The sequence below is a fragment of the Triticum aestivum genome, chromosome 5A, assembly GCF_018294505.1.
Source record: "Triticum aestivum cultivar Chinese Spring chromosome 5A, IWGSC CS RefSeq v2.1, whole genome shotgun sequence".
In the NCBI taxonomy this organism is placed as follows: Eukaryota; Viridiplantae; Streptophyta; class Magnoliopsida; order Poales; family Poaceae; genus Triticum; species Triticum aestivum.
Genome location: NC_057806.1, coordinates 633,832,994 through 633,853,978, shown reverse-complemented (window position 1 = coordinate 633,853,978; position 20,985 = coordinate 633,832,994). Strand labels below are relative to the sequence as shown.

General features: G+C 44.2%; 1 pseudogene; it reads right to left on the bottom strand.

Moving 5' to 3' along the window:
- Positions 1–5,926: 5,926 nt before the first annotated feature.
- Positions 5,927–20,139, bottom strand: LOC123101675 (uncharacterized; annotated as a pseudogene).
- Positions 20,140–20,985: the final 846 nt, after the last annotated feature.

Genomic DNA, 20,985 nt, shown 5'->3' with positions numbered 1-20,985 from the left:
GTCACTTACGAGAGTGAGATCTGATAGATATAATATTTTTGGTATTTTTGGTATAAGGATGCAAAGTAAAAAGTAAAGGCAAAGTAAATAGCAAAACAAGATTAAAGTGATGGAGATTGATATGATGAGAATAGACCAGGGGGCCATAGGTTTCACTAGTGGCTTCTCTCTAGAGCATAAGTATTCTACGGTGGGTGAACAAATTACTGTTGAACAATTGACAGAATTGAGCATAGTTATGAGAATATCTAGGCATGATCATGTATATAGGCATCACGTCCGTGACAAGTAGACCGAAATGATTCTACATCTACTACTATTACTCCACTCATCGACCGCTATCCAGCATGCATCTAGAGTATTACGTTAAAAACAGAGTAACGCCTTAAGCAAGATGACATGATGTAGAGAGATCAATTCATGCAATATGAAATAAACCAAATCTTGTTATCCTCGATGGCAACGATGCAATACGTGCCTTGCTGCCACTTCAGTCACTGGGAAAGGACACCGCAAGATCGAACCCAAAGCTAAGCACTTCTCCCATGGCAAGAACTACCAATCTAGTTGGCCAAACCAAACAGATAATTCGAAGAGAATTCCAAAGATAACCAATCATACATAAAAGAATTCAGAGAAGATTCAAATATTATTCATAGATAGACTTGATCATAAACCCACAATTCATCGGTCTCAACAAACACACCGCAAATAGAAGATTACATCGAATAGATCTCCACAAGAGAGGGGGAGAACTTTGTATTGAGATCCAAAAAGAGAGAAGAAGCCATCTAGCTACTAACTATGGACCCGAAGGTCTGAGGTAAGCTACTCACACTTCATCGGAGAGGCTATGATGATGTAGAAGCCCTCCGTGATGACAGACCTCTCCGGCGGAGCTCCGGAACAGGCCCCAAGATGGGATCTCGTGGATACAGAAAGTTGCGGCGGTGGAATTATGTCTTTGGCTCCGTATCTGTTCGTTTGGGGGTACGTAGGTATATATAGGAGGAAGGAGTACGTCGGTGGAGCTCCGAGGGGCCCATGAGGCAGGGGGCGCGCCCTAGGGGGGCATGCCCCCCACCCTCGTGACCGCCTCTTTGACTCCTTGGAGTAGGGTCCAAGTCTCCTGGATCACGTTCGGTGAGAAAATCACATTCCCGAAGGTTTTATTCCGTTTGGACTCCGTTTGATATTCCGTTTCTTCAAAACACTGAAATAGGCAAAAAACAGCAATTCTGGGCTGGGCCTCCGGTTAATAGGTTTGTCCCAAAAATAATATAAAATTGGAAAATAAAGCCCAATATAGTCCAAAACAGTAGATAATATAGCATGGAGCAATCAAAACTTATAGATACGTTGGAGACATATCAGGGGCCACGAGGGTGGAGGGCGCGCCTGGGGGGTAGGCGTGCCCTCCTACCTCGTGGCCTCCCTGTTGGTTGCTTGATGTAGGGTCCAAGTCTCCTGGATCTTGTTCATTCCAAAAATCACGTTCCCGAAGGTTTCATTCCGTCTGGACTCCGTTTGATATTCCTTTTCTTTGAAACCCTAAAATAGGCAAAAAAAAACAACAATTCTGGGCTGGGCCTCCGGTTAATAGGTTAGTCCCAAAAATAATATAAAAGTGGATAATAAAGCCCAATAATGTCCAAAATAGAAGATAATATAGCATGGAGCAATCAAAAATAATAGATACGTTGGAGACGTATCACTCCGGGATCTCCTAGTTTCTTTGGTATTCCACCCTTAAAATTATAATTAGCAAGCATGGTGGAAATTTCAGCTTCCGGTATCTTCCTTTTATTTGTAACAATATCTTTCATATACTAACATAAGGATTCATTTTAAGAATATCAGTCAAATGCATACGCAAAAATATAGGTCTAATCATTTCAGCAAAGCGCTCAAAATCCTCATCATCCTTTTTCTTGGATGGTTTTGGAGGAAAAGGCATGAGTTTCTGAACCCATGGTTGTCTTTCTTTACCATGCTTCCTAGCCACAAAGTCTCTCTTATCATAACGTTGATTCTTTGATTGTGGGTTATCAAGATCAACAGCAGGTTCAATTTCTTCACCATTGTTATTGATAGGTTGAGCATCAACATGAACATAATTAATAACATTATCACTAGGTTCATCTTCATTACCCAATTGTGTTTCAGTATCCGAAATAGAAATATCATTGGGATTCTCAGGTGTGTCAACAACAGGTTCACTAGAAGCATGCAAAGTCCTATCATTTTTCTTTTTCTTCTTCTTAGAAGGACTAGGTGCATCAACATTAGTTCTCTGAGAATCTTGCTCAATTCTCTTAGGGTGGCCCGCAGGATACAAAGGTTCCTAAGTCATTCTACCCCCCCTAGTCACAACTCTAACAACATTATCATTTTTCTTATTATTTAATTCTTTGAGAAAATCATTCTGAGCTTTAAGCACTTGTTCTACTTGAGTGGTAACCATAGAAGCATGTTTAGTAATAAGTTTAAGCTCACCTTTAACTCTAGACATATAATCACTCGAGTGCTCAATCATATAAGCATTATGTTTCAATTGTCTACTAACATAAGCATTGAAGTTTTCTTGTTTAAAAATAAAATTATCAAACTCATCCGAGCATTGGCTAGAAGACTTATTACGAGGAATATCACCTTCATCAAATCTATAGAGAGAATTTACCTTTACTACCTGTGTCGGGTTATCAAGACCATGTATTTCCTCAATAGGTGGTAAATTCTTAACATCTTCAGCTTTAATACCTTTTTCTTTCATAGATTTCTTTGCCGCTTGCATATCTTCAGGACTGAGAAATAGAATACACCTTTTCTTCACAGTTGGGTTAGGAGTTGGTTCAGGAAGTGTCCAATCATTATCATTACTCAACATATTATTCAATAGCAATTCAGCTTGATCAACAGTTCTTTCCTGAAAACACAACCAACACAACTATCCAGGTGGTCTCTGGAAGCATCGGTTAGTCCATTATAAAAGATATCAAGTATTTCATTTTTCTTGAGAGGATGATCGGGCAAAGAATTAAGTAATCGGAGAAGCCTCCCGCAAGCTTGTGTGAGACTCTCTTCTTCAATTTGCACAAAATTATATATTTCCCTTAAGGCGGCTTGTTTCTTATGAGCGGGGAAATATTTAGCAGAGAAGTAATAAATCATATCTTGTGGACTACGCACACAACCAGGATCAAGAGAATTAAACCATATTTTAGTATCACCCTTTAATGAGAACTTAAATAACTTAAGGATATAGTAGTAACGATTTTTTTCCTCATTAGTGAATAGGGTGGCTATATCATTCAATTTAGTAAGATGTGCCCCAACAGTTTCAGATTCATAGCCATAAAAAGGATCAGATTCAACCAAAGTAATTATCTCAGGATCGACAGAAAAATAATAATCCTTATCAGAGATACAGATAGGTGAAGTAGCAAAAGCAGGGTCATATTTCATTCTATCATTCAAATATTTTTCTTTCAGGTTAGCTAAGAGTTTCTTAAGATCATATCTATCTTTGCAAGCTAAAAGATCTCTAGCAGTTTCTTCATCCATAACATAACCCTGAGGCACATCAGACAATTCATATCTAGGGGGAGAATCTTCATCATCACTTTCATCAATATTATCAGTTTCAATAATTTCATTCTCTCTAACCCTAGCAAGTTGTTCATCAAGAAATTCACGTAATGGCACAATATTATCAAGCATAGAAGTAGTTTCATCATAACTATCATGCAAAGTAGAAGTGGCATCATCTATAACATGTGATATATTAGAATCAATAGCAGGTGTAGGTGTCGCAAGATTACTCAAAACAGAAGGTAGATCAAGTGCAGAGCTAGATGGCAGTTCCTTATCTCCCCTCGTAGTTGAGGAAAAAATCTTGGTTCTTTCATCTTTCAAGTTCCTCATAGTGATCAACATATATAAATCCCAAGTGACTCAAAGAATAGAGCTATGCTCCCCGGCAACGGCGCTAGAAAATAGTCTTGATAACCCACAAGTATAGGGGATCGCAACAGTTTTCGAGGGAAGAGTATTCAACCCAAATTTATTGATTCGACACAAGGGGAGCCAAAGAATATTCTCAAGTATTAACGTATGAGTTGTCAATTCAACCGCACCTGAACGACTTAATATCTGCATCAAAGTATTTAGTAGCAAAGTAATATGGAAGTAACGGTAATGGTGGCAATGGAAAAGTAACTAAGCAAAGATCAATATGTGAAAAGCTCATAGGCAATGGATCAGTGATGGATAATTATGTCGGATGCGATTCCTCCACTAATAGAAAAAGGGTCTTCTGTCCCGGTTGGTAAGGGCCTTTTGTCCCGGTTTTTGAACCGAGACTAAAGGGTCTTTACTAATGCCCTGGCCCTTTAGTCCCGGTTCAAACAGGAACCGGGACAGATGGGCCTCCACGTGGCCGGTGCGCCAAGCCCAGGCAGGAGGGGCTTTGATCCTGGTTGGTGGCGCCAACCGGGACCAATAGGCATCCACGCGTCAGCATTTCAGGGGCTGAGGTTTTTGGTTTTTTTGCCTTTGATCCCGGTTGGTGGCACCAACCAGGACCAATAGGCATCCACGCGTCAGCATTTCAGGGGCTGAGGTTTTTGTTTTTTTTAAGGGGGGGTGGGGGTTTTGGGAGGTTAATTTAGGTGTTTCATATATTGTTTTAGCTAGCTAATTAATTGAGAGAAGTGTCCTCTCTTATGTCCATGCTTGGTCGACGCTATGTACTATATACATATAGAGAGGACTAGACACGCTAGCTAGCTAGTAAGCAAATGAAGGAAACAAAAGATCGTCATGAACATATATGCATACAGAGAGAAGTAATATCGACCACCTCTCCTTCTCCGAGAGATTGGTCGAACAACAAGTTCTCGTATATCTATCCGACACTACCGGCTACATATACACAATAATTATCTCTTACAATATAATATCCTAATTATATACGAACACATGATCCACATAGTATTCTCCGTCTTCAGCGATCACGTGGTCAAGGAAGAATGCCGCCAATTCCTCTTGAATTGCTCGCATACGAGCCGGTGCTAGGAGTTCATCCCGCATCCGAAAGATCTAATTTGAAGAAGGGGGTCAACACACACACACACACACACACACACACACACACACACACACATATATATATATATATATATATATATATATATGAATAAATGAAACTCAACACAAATGATGGTAATAAAATAAAATTGTGAATATTATTGCTTACGCACTTCATATTGTTCGTTAGGGTACCCTCGTTCACAGGTCGTGTGGCGGATGGACTCGCAAACGTAGTATCCACAGTAATCATTCCCTTGTTCCTGCCACAACCACTTTACAAGAAATAGAGGTCAATCAAACTGATAAGCAAGCATGCCAAATGGTATTGATGAAACTAGCTCTTGAATCACTAGGAGATGCGCGGAACATGTTACTATAGTACTTACTTTCGGGTGTCTAAATTGCAGCTTCTTCGGCAGTCCCAGAGCTTTTTTGGTGAATTTTTCCAAACCCAGCTAGACAAAGAAAACAATTACTTGATATCAGGAAATGAACAAAGTTGCTGATATGGTGGATAATGATCGATTTAACTTACTTCTCGAGCATTTGAGTCATGTCCGCATAGTCCTGGGGATCTTTTCGTCTCGAGTCTAAGACGGTTACTAGTCCCTGCTCAAGCTTAATCTCTAGGAGAATATAGTGGAACCTGTGCACGCATGCATAACTCATCAATTACATTACAATAACCTGGACTAATAAGGGAAACCAAATATGCACAAGATAGTAACACTCACTTGAAGTTGTAAGGAAAGAGTATTATATCTTTGTTTTCATTTATTACCAACGATCGTAGCAAGTTGGCCTCGGTATCGTCGGCATGATATTTAACCTTAGTTGCATCTATGAGATTTGTGTTAATGAACCCAATATCACCAATTTGTCTTCTCTTCAATTCGGCGATCTTCAATCTGCATAGTATAGTGAGGATAATTATAAATACATGCAATGAAAGAGCTGACCTATATAGAGAGACTTAATGGCAGAAGTAGTACTACTTACAGATAGTAGCAAGTGACCGTTGCTTTATCGAGGGCCTTTTGATTGAAAAACTGGAAGAACTCCTCAAATGGAACATTCAACAGTTCAATTTCCGACGAGGTCATGCTCCTCTCTAACTCTCAACGTCAAAGTATTCCTCCCCCCAGACTCTCTGCAGGTTTTCATGTACCAATCATGGAATCCTCGCATCATCGTTGTTAGAGATCTTTCATCTTTGACGAGAGGCTTCTCGTACTCGTATTTGTGTTCCCCCACCTCCAAGAACTCATAATGTACATCATCGGGCAGGTAATCTCCAAGATTGCTATAACCGGGCACCATCCTCGGATCATTAGTAGGCACCTTGAGTGGGGGGCACGATTTGTTTGCTTGTTCGCCGAGCTGGGGAATTTTTTCCCAGCTCGTCGTTCTTTTAACCTTTGATCACTGATAGTACTTCCCGACCGCTCCGCTTCGACAAATGACTTTTCAATAATGCTCTCATAGTTGCCTTTCGGCGGAGACTTTGCTGGTTTTTTCAGGGCAGCCAGAGTGCGCTTCGCTTTCACCGGATCTACCTTCTCCTCCGGAGGTGGATGTTTCTTTGCTCTCACCCCTTCAAGGAAGTTCCTCACTTCTTCTTGCGCGATCTCGGCATTCTCCTCCGGGGTCCTCTCATATGATAACTTCTCTGGAGTCTTCAGAGAAGGACCGAATCTGTATTGCCTCCGCCTCTGGATGTACTGCTAGACGCCGGCAGAGCAGACGGAGCGGCTGCGGCTATCTTCTTTCCTTGCTTATGAGGAGGAGGAGAAGGACTACGACGCGCTGGAGCAGCCGGAGCGGCGGCGGGTCTCTTCCCCCCTTGTTGACGAGGCGGAGAAGGAGGAGGCTGGCTACTAGGGCATGCCGGCACAGGCAGAGAAGGAGGCGGAGTGCCGCCACGCGCCGGAGAAGGAGGCCGAGTGCCCTGATCGTCACTCATCGGAGGAGGAGGCGGTGGAGGAGGTGGAGTGCCCTGACTCGCCGGAGGAGGAGGCGGAGGCGTCCAGTTCGGAAGGTTGATGAGCTCCTTTCGCCATAGGCATGGAGTCTTCAGAGCAGAACCCAGCCGAGTCTCCCCTTCACCAGTAGGGTGGTCAAGCTGGAGGTCCTCCAATCCCTCTGTTATTTCATCCACCATCACCCTAGCATATCCTTCGGGAATCGGCCGGCAGTGAAAAGTTGCGTTCGGTTCAGTAGGAAAAACAGAGCCAACAACCGCCTTGACCTTCAAATTCATCCATTGTGTCATAAGGTGGAAATTTTGAGACTCCATGATAGCATCCACGGGATAGCTAGCAGGAGCCGTCAAGACATGCTCCGGCTGAAGCAGCTCGGTGGAAGCCATGCCGCTTCTCCGCTGAGATGGCGGGGTAGCTTCGGGGGAAGCTTCGGCAGTTCGTTTGCTGCGATTTGCTTCTCGTTCCTCTACCGCTTGTACCCTTGCGTGCAGCGCCTGCATTTGGGTCTGCTGCACTTTTTTCCTCCTCTCCTAGCATTTGTAACCGCCTGCGTCCGGAAAACCAGCCCTCCACGGAATGGAGCCTGGCGTGCCTCCTGTCCGTCCAGGGTGCTCATGATTCCCGAGGGCCATTGTGAGCTCATCGTTCTCTCTGCCTGGAATGAACGTCCCTTGCTGCGCTGCATCAATATAGTGTTTTAGCTTCTTGACTGGTACGTTCATTTGCTCATCCGTCCAAACGCATTTCCCTGATATAGGGTCCACGGTTCCGTCAGCCCCGAAGAACCAAGTCCGGCAACGGTCTGGCCAGTTCATTGTCTCTGGTTCGATCCCTTTATCAAGCAAATCATTCTCAGCCTTGGCCCACTTAGGCCGGGCTTTGAGGTAGCCACCTGACCCCATGCGATGGTGAAGCTTCTTCTTTGCAGCATTTTTCTTGTTTGTCGCCGACATCTTCTTACTCTTTTCCGATATCTTGTAGGCCACAAATGCAGGCCAGTGATCTCTGATCTTCTCATCTCTGCCGATAAATTATGGTGTCTCTTCGTTGTCGACAAACGTTTTTAGCTCATTCTTCCACCTCCTGAATAGCTCTGCCATCTTCTGAAGAGCATGAGACTTGATTAATTGCTCTTTAACTGGCTTCTCCGGATCCTCCTCTGGCGGTAGGGTGAAATTTGCCTTCAGCTAAGTCCAAAGATCATCTTTCTGCATATCATTGACATAAGACACCTCAGGGTCTTTGTTCTTAGGCTTATACCATTGCTGGATGTTGATCGAGATCTTGTCCCTAACAAGAACCCCGCACTGAGCAGAAAATGCATCCTTTGTCCGGATGGGTTCAATCGGCATGCCATCGCGTGTGATTTTTGTGATCTCAAACCTTTCATCCGAGTGCAACTTTTTCCTGGGGCCTCGTCTCTTTACCGAAGTTGTGCTCGATCCGGAGGGCTAGAAAAAAGAAGAATTAGACGAGAGTTAATTAATATGTGTACATACCAAAACAATGAATGCATCAATTAGCTAGTCATCACAGGCTTAACTAATATATTTACCTGGCCGGACTCTGTTCGGTCACCCGAGCCGTCATCACGGGCTCCTTCTTGCACCAGCATTGGGTCACCGGAGCCATCATAATCATGTGTTTCCTCCTCCATTCTTCGATCACCGTAGCCTGCTTCTTCTTCACCCTATTCTGCTTCCATACCATCATTGTCGTTAAGATATGACATGACATCACCTCCGGCTAAGATTATGTCCCCCAACACATGTTCTTGTTCCTCGTCTCGTCCGAACTCCAGTGTTTCTGCAAATATTACAACATGGCAATTATTACACAAACATGACAGCATGTGGCGGGAGGGGATAGGAGACCGACATCGTTTTTTTCTAGGGTATAAGTTATCACGGTCGAAGTTATCCAGGAGGGGGTTATATCGACAACGAGGACATACATACATGGGAAAATAATGTTATCGGGGAGGGGGTAGGTCGAACCCCCCCCCCTCGTGTTGAAGTTATCGGGACACGGGGTATATCGACCCCCCCTCGTGTTGAAGTTATCGGGAGGGGGTATATCGACCCCCCACGTGTTGAAGTTATCGGGAGGGGGTATATCGACCCCCCTCGTGTTGAAGTTATCGGGAGGGGGTATATCGACCCCCCCCCCCACGTGTTGAAGTTATCGGGAGTTCATATCGACACGACATACGTACACGAAAAAAATATTATCGGGGAGGGGGTATATCGACCCCCCCCCCACGTGTTGAAGTTATCGGGAGGGGTATATCGACGACGACAGACCTGATAAAACATAAGAAAACGAAGAAGAAATAAAAAGAGGAGAAGAAGAAAGGAATATAGGAGAAGATCGAAGAAAAAAAAGAAAAAAAGAGGAGAAGAAGAAAGGAATAGAGGAGAAGAAGAAGAAATAGAATTTTTTTTTCTATTTCTTCTTCTTCTCCTCTATTCCTTTCTTCTTCTCCTCTATTTTTTCTTCTTTTTTCCTCTTCTTATTTATTTCTCCTCTTCTTCCTCTCCCCTTCTTCTTTCTTCCTCTTCTTATTTTCTTTTTTCCTATCCTTCTTTTTCTTCTAAATTTTAGCATATTCTAAATTTTCTTTTAACTTTCTATATATGAACAAAAAACTTTCTATGAACAAAAAACTTTCTATATATATATATATATGAACAAAATTTTCTTCTTTCTTCCTCTTCTTATTTATTTTCTTCTAACTTTCTATATATGAACAAAAAAACTTTCTATGAACAAAACAACATTTTTGACAAATATATTTAGCATATTATAAATTTTACAACCAGAAAAATTACATATATGGAAAAAACATTAATACACATATGAACAAAAAAATACATATATGAACAAAAACATGCTCTGAACAATGTTTTATACATTTTGAACATATAGATACACATAGCTACATACATAAACATATACATACACATATACTCAGAGCAAGGGCGGGGGCGGCGTGCGGCGGCCGCGCAGGGCAGGGGCGGCGCGCGGCGGCCGCTCAGAGCAGGGGCGGCGCGCGGCGGCCGCTCAGAGCAGGGGCGGCGCATGGCGGGATGGCACGCGGCGGCCGCGCAAGGCAGGGGCGGCGCGCGGCGGCCGCGCAGGGCAGGTGCGGCGGTGTGGTGGCAGTGCGCGGCGGCGACGGCGGCCAGTACAAGGGGAGGAGCAGGGGAACGGGGCGGCGCTCACAGCGAGGTGGCGTCAGCGACGAGGAAGGCTTGGGGACGACGACGGTGAAGGCACGCTCGGGGGCGAGGGCAGGGGCACGCGGGCTCGGGGACGACGTTGGCGACGGCGACGGAGACGTCGAGGCGCGGGCGACGGCGACGGCGATGGCGCGGTCGGGGGCGACGGCAGGGGCGGCGGACGGCGTCGGGGTAGCCTGGCGGCATCGATGAGCTCGGCGTCGTCGGGGGCAAATGGTCAATGAGAAACTAAAATTTTCACAAGTCCTGGTTATATACCAAGAGCACTGGTCCCTGTTCGTGGCACCAACGGGGACCAATGCCTCCTTTAGTCCCGGTTGGTGCCACCAACCGAGACCAAAGGCCTCTTTTCAGCAGCCCAAAGGGCGGGAAGCAGAGGCCTTTGGTCCCGGTTAGTGGCACCAACCGGGACTAAAGGTGGGCATTGGTCCCGGTTGGTGCCACGAACCGGGACCAAAGGTGGGCATTGCTCCCGGTTCGTGCCACCAACCGGGGCCAGTGGCCTTGCACAGCGGCATGGTGGTGGGAGTTTAGTCCCACCTCGCTAGTTGAGAGCGCCCAACACCTGTTTATAAGCTCCGCTACCTCCTCCCTCTCGAACTCTTGTGAACTGCAGGCCTATGGGCCTAATCTGACACTGCTTTGCCTGTGGGCCTATTGGGCCTTCTACGGGCCTGAATCTTGGCCCAGGTTGGGTTTCTATTCGTATTCAGGCCGTGGTGGCCCAATAGGCGGCAGTTTTTTTTGTTTTTCCAGTTTTTTTGTTTTTTTTTTGCATTATTTATTTTCTGTTGTTTTTTGCTTTATTTTTTAATTCTTTTTCCTTTTAGGTCAGAAAAATTATAAACTTTCTGTTAGTGCCATTAGTTTTATAAAAATTATAAACTTTCTGTTAGTGCCATTATTTTTCAAATGTGAATAGTTAAAATCTGAATTCTTTGATATTTGTGTGAATCACAAGTTTGTGATTAACTTTACTAGAAAAATAGTTTTTTTCCTATTTTTTTGTTTTCTTTTTTGCATTATTTATTTTCTTTTGTTTTTTGCTTTATTTTTTAATTCTTTTTGCTTTTAGGTCAGCAAAATTGTAAACTTTCTGTTAGTGCCATTAGTTTTCAAATTTGAATAGTTAAAATTTGAATTCTTTGAAATTTATGTGAATCACAAGTTTGTGATTAACTTTACTAGAAAAATAGTTTTTTTCTAGTTTTTTTGTTTTGTTTTCTGCATTATTTATTTTCTTTTGTTTTTTGCTTTATTTTTTAATTATTTTTTCTTTTAGGTCAGCAAAATTACAAACTTTCTGTTAGTGCCATTAGTTTTCAAATTTGAATAGTTAAAATTTGAATTCTTTGAAATTTATGTGAATCACAAGTTTGTGATTAACTTTACTAGAAAAATAGTTTTTTCCTGTTTTTTGTTTTGTTTTTTGCATTATTTATTTTCTTTTCTTTTTTGCTTTATTTTTTAATTCTTTTTCTTTTAGGTCAGCAAAATTGTAAACTTTCTGTTAGTGCCATTAGTTTTCAAATTTGAATAGTTAAAATTTGAATTCTTTGAAATTTGTGTGTTTGTGATTAACTTACTAAAAAATGAGAATAGATGTGCTTATAGAGAAAATTCAACCTAAATTCATAGTAAATTTCTATGAATTTCAGAGAAATTCACTCTGAATTTAGGTTAAACTTTTGTCTATTAGGGCATCTATTTTCACTCTGAGAGGAGCTCAACAAGGCAGAGAGGGAAGGGCTTATAAACCGGTGTGAGGCCCCTTTGGTTGGCGGGGTGGGACTAAACTCTGCCTGCAACGAGGACCAACCCTTTAGTCCCGGTTTGTGGCACAAACCGGGACTAATGGTCATGGGCCAGGGGCGAGGAGCATTGATCCTGGTTGGTGCCACGAACCGGGACCAATGCCCCCTTTAGTACCGGTTGGTGCCACCAACCGGGACCAAAGGCCTTGCGCTGCCCGCGGCCAAAAGTTTAGTCCTACCTCGCTAGTTGAGAGGGGCTCGGAGTGGTTTATAACCTCCACTGCGGCTGCCCTCTCGAGGTCCTCTCAAATGCAGGCTTACGGGCCTAATCTCACACTATGCTGTCTGTGGGCCTATTAGGCCTTTTGCGGGCCTGAATCCTGGCCCAGGTTGGGTTTCTAGTCGTATTCAGGCCTTGGTGGCCCAATAGGTGGCAGTTTTTTTAATTTTTTTTCCAGTTTTTTTGTTTTGTTTTTTGCATTATTTATTTTCTTTTGTTTCTTGCTTTATTTTTTAATTCGTTTTGCTTTTCGGTCAGAAAAATTGTAAACTTTCTGTTAGTGCCATTAGTTTTCAAATTTGAATAGTTAAAATTTGAATTCTTTGAAATTTGTGTGACTCACAAGTTTGTGATTAACTTTACTATAAAAATAGCCTTTTCCATTTCTTTTGTTTTGTTTTTTGCATTATTTATTTTCTTTCGTTTTTTGCTTTTTTAATTTTTTTTGCTTTTAGGTTAGCACAATTATAAACTTTTTGTTGTTGCCATTAGTTTTAGAAAAATTATAAACTTTCTGTTAGTGCCATTAGTTTTCAAATTTGAATAGTTAAAATTTGAATTCTTTGAAATTTGTGTGAATCACAAGTTTGTGATTAACTTTACTTTTTCCAGTTTTTTTGTTTTGTTTTTTGCATTATTTATTTTCTTTTGTTTTTTGCTTTTTTTTATTCTTTTTGCTTTTAGGTCAGCAAAATTATAAACTTTCTGTTAGTGCCATTAGTTTTAGAAAAATTATAAACTTTCTGTTACTGTCATTAGTTTTCAAATTTAATAGTTAAAATTTGAATTCTTTGAAATTTGTGTGAATCACAAGTTTGTGATTCACTTTACTATAAAAATAGTTTTTTCCAGTTTTTTTTGTTTTTTGCATTATTTATTTTCTTTTGTTTTTTGCTTTATTTTTTAATTCTTTTTGCTTTTAGGTCAGAAAAATTATAAACTTTCTGTTAGTGCCGTTAGTTTTAGAAAAAATTAAAAACTTTCTGTTAGTGCCATTAGTTTTCAAATTTGAATAGTTAAAATTTGAATAATGGTATTACAAGGGCCGAACCATAAGACATTAAAGCATTTCAAATGAAGTCTGAAAAAGTTGAAAGTTGGCATGGTATCATAATTTCACCCACATAGCATGTGCATGTACAAAACGGACAATGGTATCATACTCGTCTGTTACAAAGTTGGCATGGTATCATCATAATAGTTGCGGGAGAAAGTCTTCACTTTTTCTTCGCATGTGTCATTTGCTTATTGCGCCGTAACCATGGATAATCTTCATCGTTTATCAAGATGCTTGGGTCAGCCTTGACTTTGAAGGGAGGAATTTCATGAAACTTTTCATAATCTTCGGACATGTTTGTCTTGCCCTCCACTCCCACGATGTCCCTTTTTCCTGAAAGAACTATGTGGCGCTTTGGCTCATCGTCTGATGTATTCGCTTCCTTATTTTTTCTTTTTCTCAGTTTGGTAGACATGTCCTTCACATAGATAACATGTCCCACATCATTGGCTAGGACGAACGGTTCGTCAATGTACCCAAGATTGTTCAGATCCACTGTTGTCATTCCGTACTGTGGGTCTACCTGTACCCCGCCTCCTGACAGATTGACACATTTGCATTTAAACAAAGGGACCTTAAAATCTACTCTGTAGTCAAGTTCCCATATGTCCACTATGTAACCATAATATGTGTCATTTCCCCTCTCGGTTGCTGCATCAAAGCGGACACCGCTGTTTTGGTTGGTGCTCTTTTGATCTTGGGCGATCGTGTAAAATGTATTCCCATTTATCTCGTATCCTTTCCAAATCATTACAGTCGAAGATGGTCCCCTGGACAATGAGTACAGGTCATCCCAAACAGTGTTTTCACATCTGAGACGTGTTTCCAACCAACTGCTGAAAGTCCTGATGTGTTCACATGTAATCCAGTCTTCGCACTGCTCCGGGTGTTTGGAGCACAGACTGTTCTTCTGTTCATCGACATACGGGGTCACCAAGGTAGAGTTGTGTAGAACTGTGTAGTGTGCTTGAGACCAAGAATATACATCCCTGCATATTATTGATTCCCCTCCAAGCGTGCATTTTCCTGTCAGTCTCCCCTCATACCGCGATTTAGGGAGACCTATCTTCTTAAGGCCAGGAATGAAGTCAACACAAAACCCAATGACATCCTCTGTTTGATGGCCCATGGAGATGCTTCCTTCTGGCCTAGCGCAGTTACGGACATATTTCATTAGGACTCCCATGAACCTCTCAAAGGGGTACATATTGTGTAGAAATACGGGGCCCAGAATGACAATCTCGTCAACTAGATGAACTAGGACGTGCGTCATGATATTGAAGAAGGATGGTGGGAACACCAGCTCGAAACTGACAAGACATTGCACCACATCACTCCTTAGCCTTGGTATGATTTCTGGATCGATCACCTTCTGAGAGATTGCATTGAGGAATGCACATAGCTTCACAATGGCTAATCAGACGTTTTCCGGTAGAAGCCCCCTCAATGCAACCGAAAGCAGTTGCGTCATAATCACGTGGAAGTCATGAGACTTTAGGTTCTGAAAATTTTTCTCTGGCATATTTATTATTCCCTTTATATTCGACGAGAAGCCAGTCGGGACCTTCATACTAAGCAGGCATTCAAAGAAGATTTCCTTCTCTTCTTTGGTAAGAGCGTAGCTGGCAGGACCTTCTTACTGCTTTGGAGGCAGGCCGTCTTTTTCGTGCAAATGTTGCAGGTCCTCCCGTGCCTCAGCTATATCTTTTGTCTTCCCATACACACCCAAGAAGCCTAGCAGGTTCACGCAAAGGTCCTTCGTCACATGCATCACGTCGATCGAAGAGCGGACCTCTAGGTCTTTCCAGTAGGGTAGGTCCCAAAATATAGATTTCTTCTTCCACATGGGTCCGTGTCCCTCAGCGTCACTCGGAACAGCTTATGTGTAAATCATTGACCATAGCAAGTACGTGATCACCGGTACGCATGGCGGGCTTCTTCCGGTGATCTGCCTCGCCTTTGAAATGCTTGCCTTTCTTTCGACATTGATGGTTGGTCGGAAGAAATCGACGATGGCCCAGGTACACATTCTTCCTGCAGCTTCCCAGGTATATACTTTCGGTGTCAGCTAAATAGTGCGTGCATGCGTGGTATCCCTTGTTTGTCTGTCCTGAAAGGTTACTGAGAGCGGGCCAATCGTTGATGGTTAGAAACAGCAACGCGTGCAGGTTAAATTCCTCCTGTTTGTGCTCATCCCATGCACGTACACCATTTCCATTCCACAGCTATAAAAGTTCTTCAACTAATGGCCTTAGGTACACATCAATGTTGTTGCCGGGTTGCTTAGGGCCTTGGATGAGAACTGGCATCATAATGAACTTCCGCTTCATGCACATCCAAGGAGGAAGGTTATACATACATAGATTCATGGGCCAGGTGTTGTGATTGCTGATCTGCTCCCCGAAAAGATTAATGCCATCCGCGCTTAAACCAAACCATATGTTCCTTGGGTCACGTGCAAACTCAGCCCAGTACTCTCTCTCTCGATTTTTCTCCACTGCGACCCGTCAGTGGGTGCTCTCAACTTCCCGTCTTTCTTACGGTCCTCACTGTGCCATCGCATCAACTTGGCATGCTCTTTGTTTCTGAACAGTCATTTCAACCGTGGTATTATAGGAGCATACCACATCACCTTCGCAAGAACTCTCTTCCTGCGGGGCTCGCCGTCAACATTTCCAGGTTCATCTCGTCTGATCTTATACCGCAATGCACCGCATACCGGGCATGCATTCAAATCCTCGTACGCACCGCAGTAGAGGATGCAGTCATTAGGGCATGTATGTATTTTCTGCACCTCCAATCCTAGAGGGCATACGACCTTCTTTGCTACATATGTACTGTCGGGCAATTCATTATCCTTTGGAAGCTTCTTCTTCAATATTTTCAATAGCTTCTCAAATCCTTTGTCAAGCACAGCATTCTCTGCCTTCCACTGCAGCAATTCCACTACGATACCCAGTTTTGTGTTACCATCTTCGCAATTGGGGTACAACCCTTTTTTTGGGATCCTCTAACATGCGATCGAACTTCATCTTCTCCTTTCGACTTTCGCATTGCGTCCTTGCATCGACAATGACCTGGCGGAGATCATCATCATCGGGCACATCATCTGGTTCCTCTTGATCTTCAGCAGCTTCCCCCATTGCAGCATCATCGGGCACATCGTCTGGTTCCTCTTGATCTTCAGCAGCTCCCCCCGTTGCAGCATCACCGTATTCAGGGGGCACATAGTTGTCATCGTCCTCTTCTTCTTCGTCGTCGTCCATCATAACCCCTATTTCTCCGTGCCTCGTCCAAACATTATAGTGTGGCATGAAACCCTTGTAAAGCAGGTGGGTGTGAAGGATTTTCCGGTCAGAATAAGACTTCGTATTCCCACATTTAGTGCATGGACAACAAAAAAACCATTCTGCTTGTTTGCCTCAGCCACTTCGAGAAAATTATGCACACCCTTAATGTACTCAGAGGTGTGTCTGTCACCATACATCCATTGCCGATTCATCTGCGTGCATTATATATAATTATGTGTGTCAAAAGTAAGAAAATCAGACAAATATCTATCTAAAGTAAGAAAATCAGACAAGTATCAGAAAGAAGATAAGAACAAGAGGCTCACCACGGTGGTGCCGGCGACGAGATTGGCGCGGGTGATCAACGGCGGTGAAAACGGGGACGGGGCATGACAGACCGCTAAATCTAGACAAATCTCGAGAAAAATGAAGCTCCGAGGTCGAGCTTCGAGAGGAGAAAGCTTAACTAGTGTGGCTCGGGCATGTCATCGAACACCTCATGTGCATAGGAGGTGAACTAGAGCACCCAAATGCCCTCCCCTCGCCGGCTTGAAAAAACAGAGCACTGTGGAGTGCCCTGCCGCGGCGATGGGTATATATAGGCAATTTATTTGTGCCGGTTCGTGCCACGAACCGGAACTAAAGCCCCCCTTCTACACCGGTTCAAGGCATGAACCGGTACCAATGGATATGGGCCAGGAGCGAGGACCATTCGTCCCGGTTCGTGCCTAGAACCGAGACAAATGGGTCCAGACGAACCGGGACCAATGCCCACGAGGCCCCGGCCGGCCCCCTGGGCTCATGAACCGGGTCTAATCGCCCCCCCCCCCCATGGGTCCAAGTTCGTGAAGAACCGGGACTAATGGGTTGGCCAGGCCCGAACGATAGCCCTGTTTTCTACTAGTGTTTGGCAATTACATATTAGGAATCGCAAGATATGTTATATATTGTATATATGCATGAACGTGTACTATACGTAGTAGCGTCGAATAGATATACGAAAACTTTGTTCGACCAAGCACGGAGAAAAAGAGGTCACTTCTCTATATTCATGACGATGTTGTGTACCTTCATTGCTATATGTAGTAGCTAGTGTCGAGTTGAATGGAAAACATAAAATAAGAATGAAAACCCTAAATGAAAAATTATTGAATGATAAACAAAAAAGGAAATGGGAAACACAATATGAAACCACTAACCCTCCAAAACCCTAAACCCCTCCTTTCAAAAAAACCCATAAACCCCAGCGCTGCCTTTTAGCCCAGTTGGTGTTAACAACTGTGACTAAATATCCTCCTGCCTGGCCTTTCCACGGTGGCCACGTGGAGCCCCTTTAGTCCCGGTTCGTAACACAACTGAGACTAAAAGTTGGGGCATTTAGTCCCGATTTCTTTGTCCCGGTTGCACAACCGAGACTAAAGGCCCTTACGAACCGGGACGAATGCCTTGTTTTCTATGACGGAGCGATCGAGGCACCGATGCGGGGGGAGAAAAAAGCAATGGAGCGTTGACCCATCCAACAATTGGAGAGGATGGGATTGGACGGCTACCAAAATCAGTCAGATAATTTGTAGCAGTCCCTTTAACAAAATCCAGAGAAAAGAATGGGAGCGAGAATTAGAATATGTGAGATTCTAGACATGTCTAATGGTACCTGTCCTCATCCTTGATTGGCACAAGGATGTCAATGTTTTCAGCAGTGCCCATGAGGCAATTCAAAATCTAATGTAAGCATAATTCACATAGAGATTTTGACTATCAGGAGTAACTGTAATCAATGAAATAAATACGTTAACATGTTTCAAGTAATATTTCACCAAAGTACATTTATCAGCAATGGCTCCTTGCTCCCCCGCAAAAAAAAAAAGCAAGGGCTCCTTGCTGTTAATAGAATAGGCAGGTGGTGTACTACCAGTACACAAACTGACCAAGTAAAAAAAAGGTTGTACATGGCAATTCAAATGTACTAGCAGCTTAGTGCATGCAGGCATACTTCAGACGACTGTATCCCCCAGAGTGAAGAAATCAAGAGGCAACACAACAGGGTGGTCGATCCATGGAATGGTGAGAGATCTGGACGACAGAAGACGCATCTTACTTGTGCTGCACCCCACGTGAATGCCAACAAGGTGGGCATGCCTGTCGTTGAGCCTAGGCAGCAGCATGTAAAGTACGCTACCGCCGTGCTGTTGCCTCCAGACGGGAAACCTGGGTTCAGTCCTCGGCAGCCCCTTCTTCCGGAAGGCATACATCCGCCAGATACTTTGCATTTTGAACTCCCCAAGTTTTTGCCACTTCTTAGTCTTCTTCTTGGACATGAGCTGTGTGAGGTCCATAGTCCAAACCTTCACATTGGTGTGTCTGGCACTGTTGTCTGATGGTTCGATGGCAACGAACCAGATGGTGGAGTCCCCGACCAAGCCCATATTGCGGTGCACATGCACCGCGTCCATTATGTCGGTGGGCATGCTGCAGTCCTTGGGCAACGGGATATACTTGAAATCCACGGGCTCTCCACCATTGAGAGCATCACTGATGCTACAGTAGAAGATGCCTTGCATGAGATCGACCCAGAAAGCATAGTCCTTGGACGAGAAGACCACGTGCGCATTGAAGCGGTCGGAAACGGCAGGCCGACGGCTCTTCGCCACCCACGGATCCATGTCGTTCTGCTGACGCGGCAGTGCCGGAGGCTTCATATTGTGAGGCAGAGGCGGCAGTGACCACAGGCAGAGAACATCTGACTCGTCATCACCCACCCAGTTGGATCTGCAGGCCAAGAAGGCCAGAGAATAGCGTCCGTCATCTTGGCGGCGCACCGGGAGAGGGCACCGTGTAGCGATGGTTCGGCAATCCGGAGGCAGGTACGGGATCATGAAGAGGGTCACGGTGGCGGAGTCGTAGACGAGGTAGTACGCCCGGAAAGGTCTGGCATCGTGGCTGGCGACGAACACCAGGCTGATGACCATGACATCCCCTTGGATGGAGAAGACGCGGCAGCACATGCGGAGATTCCTTCCCCAGAAGTGCGCCGTCCTGTCGTCGACCTCCGCGCTGAGGAGGTCGAACGCCTCGTCGGACACGCGGATACACATCCGGGGGTAGCGCAGCGGGTCGTCATCGTCGCCGCCGCGGACCAAGTAGAGCGAGATGCCCTCCAAGACGCGCACGCCAGTCGGCCCGCAGCCAACGGCACTCCTCTTGCACTCCACGACCTCTAAGCCAAGCGACCCAGGTTCTCGGAGGAGGTCGTAGTTGCTCACAATGTCGGCAATCATAAGGAACGGCCGGGAACGCGCCGCCTTCGCCATGGCGTGCGGGGCACATCCTCCAGGAGGGGGGTGGGGGGGCTGGGAACGCGCCGCCTTGGTCGCCATGGCTTGCGGGGAAGATCCTCCAGTAGGGGGGTGGCGGGGCTGGGAACGCGCCGCCTTGGTCGCCATGGCTTGCGGCGGCTAGGTTTCAATCGAGTATACAAGGGCAGATCTCGATCAGGTTTTGTCTAGTTTTATTGATTTATGGCGCCCTCTAGTTTTTCTTATTTTCGTCTCAGATAGTCCGGGCACAAAGCATCTTATACATGGGTATATATAGGAGCTAACCGACCTAGCAAGCAAACCCGAGTTTGGAACTCCTAAACCTACACGGACACGCACACGGCATATACACAGGCAATGCCCACACGCGTTGGTACGTCGGTGAGTCAAGGGATGGAAAGCTAAAGTGCTATTGTGAGCTCGAGCTCACAGGCACCCTTTGCTACAGTAAAAAAAATATTTAAAATTTCAAAATTTTTGAATTTTTGGCAACAAACATAGATGTTTTTTCTACATGCGTGCAAAATTTCATGACAAAATAACATTCATGAAGGTCTCGGTAAAAAAGAAAAATCGATGCTCCAAAATGCTTCCAAAAACAGTTTTTTTTTGGAGAATGATTTTGTTTTTTTTGCCGAGACCTCCACAAATGTCATTTCATCATGAAAATTGGCATGCATGTAGAAAAAACATCAAAGTTTCTTGAAAAAAATTCAGATTTTTTTGAATATTTTTACTATTTTTTCTGATTTTACTGTTCATCTGGGATCACTAGTCCTCGGGATCACATGCTCCATGTCCGAGGGAAAGGGAGGATCGAACATGATTTGGAAAGGAAAACGATTCTATACATCCGCATGTAAACATCTACACGTGTCGGCTGTCTCCACCATGAGTCTTGGCCGGGCCCACAAGTGCGTTTGCGCGACCCAAGCGGACCGGCTCCCGCGCGCAGGCCACTTGCTTCTTTTT